The following is a 3033-nucleotide window of genomic DNA, read 5'->3' as shown; positions in this document are numbered from 1 at the left end:
GAAATTGGCAGCTGGTTCTAAAAATTATATGGGAATGTAAAGGACCAAGAGTAGAAAAAAGAGAAGTGTGGAACACGGACGTCAAGATTTATTTTTAAACTACATCAACTAAGCAGCATGGGACTGGGTGCAGAGATAGGCAGACCAAAGAGACAGGCATGAGAGACCCCGGATAAAGCCACCCACAGACACTTGATTCAGCACAAAGATGGTTCTGTAAAGTGCTGCATATGGTCTTGATAAACAGAGCTGGAAAAGTCTATGTCTACGTATTGAAAACCAGGACGTAATGTCTAATTCACATCTAATCATTTAATCCAACAATGTAGAAATTGTTCCTCTCTTTATTCAAAAGCAGTTTTCACAGCAGAAGGCCCAGGGAACAGTGGTCGACAGCAGCCCAAAACTGAGAGAGAGGGTTGCACTAGCGGCCCGTGAACACAACTACTGCCAGCCAGATGACCCCTCCTTCCTTGGCACTCCCAGCGCCAAGTGTCCCAACAGGCATCACCATCATCTAACGCATGGCTCTGACACCTGGCACCTGGCACCACCACTCTCTGGGCTGGTGAAGGCGGCCTCTTCCCCAGTCACGCTGAGCAACCCAGACACTCAAACACCTCACCCATAGCTTCCCAGCTGTGGACATCCATCTCTTCTGCTGTCAACTTGTCCACCCACCCTATCATCTCAGTGCGCGTGTCAGGGACTGTGATAATGACCCAGCAAACCCACGTAGTGACCATGGTGGTAGGTGGGGTCACCAAGGTCACGACCCTGGTGAAGAGCCCCATCTCTGTCCCAGGAGGCAGTACTCTGATTTACAATCTGGGCAAAGTGATGTTGGTGGTCCAGACCAAAGAGCCCCGGTCACCTGGGACCAGCCTGAGGCAGGAGACCTCAACAGATGGCAAGCCCCCCACCATAATCAGTACCATACAAGCCAGTGGGGCTGGGACTAAGCCCACCATCCTGGCCATTTCAAATGCCAAGCCCAACACAACACCATAATCAAGACTATCCCCATATCAGCCACAGGTGTGACCAGCAGTCTTGACATCAAGTCCTTTATCATCACCATCACTTCCAAGGTGATGACTTCCAGAACTGGAGCATGCACCAAAATCAGTACTGCTGTTCAGAATGCCACTGGCCATGAGAAGCATGGAGATCCAGGTGGTGTTAAAGAGGGTCCCTGGACAGCCAGACGGGCACTATTCTCTGCTCATACCCATTGAGGGGTATTCACCTGGTCACCACTGTCACTGTCTCCACCATCAAGCCAGCCATCACCATGTTGATCACAAAGAGCATCATAGATGTCACAACCCTCAGCAGAGTGACAAGGCACCATTCGCACTACCCTTGCCGGAGCTGTGGGGCACAGCACCAGAGCCTCCCTGGCCATCACCCATCACTGCCTTGGGCACCACTCCATCCCTTCAATCCATGTGATCAGCCCCACTGCTGTCACCATGCTGGCCGCACAGCCATGACCTCCATGGCTGGAGGGTTCACCATTCCCACCATCACCATACAGCCTGTCTCCCAGCCCACCCAGGTGCCTCTGATCACACTGCTCAGTGAGGTCAATTCTCAGCCTGTGCATGACCTTCCTATGTCCATTCTAGCCTTGCCTACTACACAACAGCCATGGCCAGTCACCATCACTGACTAGGTGCAGGGTAACATGTAGTTCAGTACGGTGACATGTAACCTGGCGTGGTAATGCCAGTGTGATATAACCCACAGCATGAGACCCATAAGACAGGCACCACCTACACACCCACGACTACCACCTCCATTGGGGGTTGTGGGCAAGCCTGAGGGTAGGCAGCAGCTCCCTACCCACCACTTCTGCGAAATGCACCAGGTTACTTCCAATGGTACCACCATACCAGTCAGCACTGGTGCATTTCTCCCTGATACTCTACTCTCCCACAGGACCCTGGAGCACCCTCTATCGTCACCCCCTAGGCCAGTGCTTCACTGCCAGCTCCTTTCTGGACACAGAGGGTGTGTCCCAACCTTCTGGTGAGACCTGAGCCAAGCACCATGCCCAGGACCATGACTGTCACCTCCAGCATAAGCTCACAACCCCCACCATCTGTGATCAGGGAAAGGTGAACAGCATCCAGAGCAACAGTGTGAACATCACCAGCTCCAGTGCCATCACGTCAACCGTGTTCTCTACTCTGACGTGGGCTATGACCATCGTGACAATTTCCAGCCTTCAATATCAGTCTCTTTACTAGCTTTTCCCCAATCAAGACCAAACCATGTTGTTTCCATTTCACTACAATAGCATTCTGCTTGATGGTACCCATTTCTACCTACCTTCAATTAATACTAGCTGCCATCATGAATGAACTCCAAAATGTGAGCAAGCTAAACCTATGAAATGGTCGGGGCACCTAGGTGGCTCAGTCAGGTAAGTGTCCAACTGTGGCACAGATCATGATCTCCCAACTTGTGAGTTTGAGCCCTGCATCAGGCTCTGTGCTGACAGCTCAGAGCCTAGAGCCTCCTCCCAATTCTGTGTCTCCCTCTCTCTCTTTCTTTCTGCCCCTCTCCCACTCCCGGTCTCAATCTCTCTCTCAAAAACAAACAAACAAACAAACAAAAACCCTGTGGTTTCTTCCTTAGGTAACAAAACTGAGTTTTTCTGGTTGATGTGCACTGCAAGAAACACAGACTCCTTTCAGGGAAGGGCTCCGCCTTCCATAACACGAGGGCTCATGAGGCCATGCTTAGGGTTGTTGCCACTTCCTTCCGTTGAGGCCATGCTTAGGGTTGTTGCCACTTCCTTCCGTTGCAGCAAAGAATGCAATTTATCCAATTAGGACAAGAGTTCCAACAGAACACTCTTCACTTGGGGAGAAAAATTCCAAAATGCCATTGTAGAATTTTAAAATTTTATCTTTTGTCACTTTTACCAATGTTTCATTAATGTATTCATTTTTGTCCTTTCTTTTTAAGTATAAAATACAATGTGCCTGCTTTGTTTTTAGTAATTACAATTGGTTTAAACAT

The 3033-nt window shown here is 49.8% G+C and overlaps 1 pseudogene; it reads left to right on the top strand.

Annotated features, from left to right (window-relative positions):
- The first annotated feature begins 458 nt into the window (after positions 1–458).
- On the top strand, positions 459–2261 carry LOC115290608 (annotated as a pseudogene).
- Positions 2262–3033: the final 772 nt, after the last annotated feature.

The sequence above is a fragment of the Suricata suricatta genome, chromosome 4 (genome assembly GCF_006229205.1).
Source record: "Suricata suricatta isolate VVHF042 chromosome 4, meerkat_22Aug2017_6uvM2_HiC, whole genome shotgun sequence".
NCBI classification, from domain to species: Eukaryota; Metazoa; Chordata; class Mammalia; order Carnivora; family Herpestidae; genus Suricata; species Suricata suricatta.
This window is presented reverse-complemented; position numbering and strand designations above follow the sequence as displayed.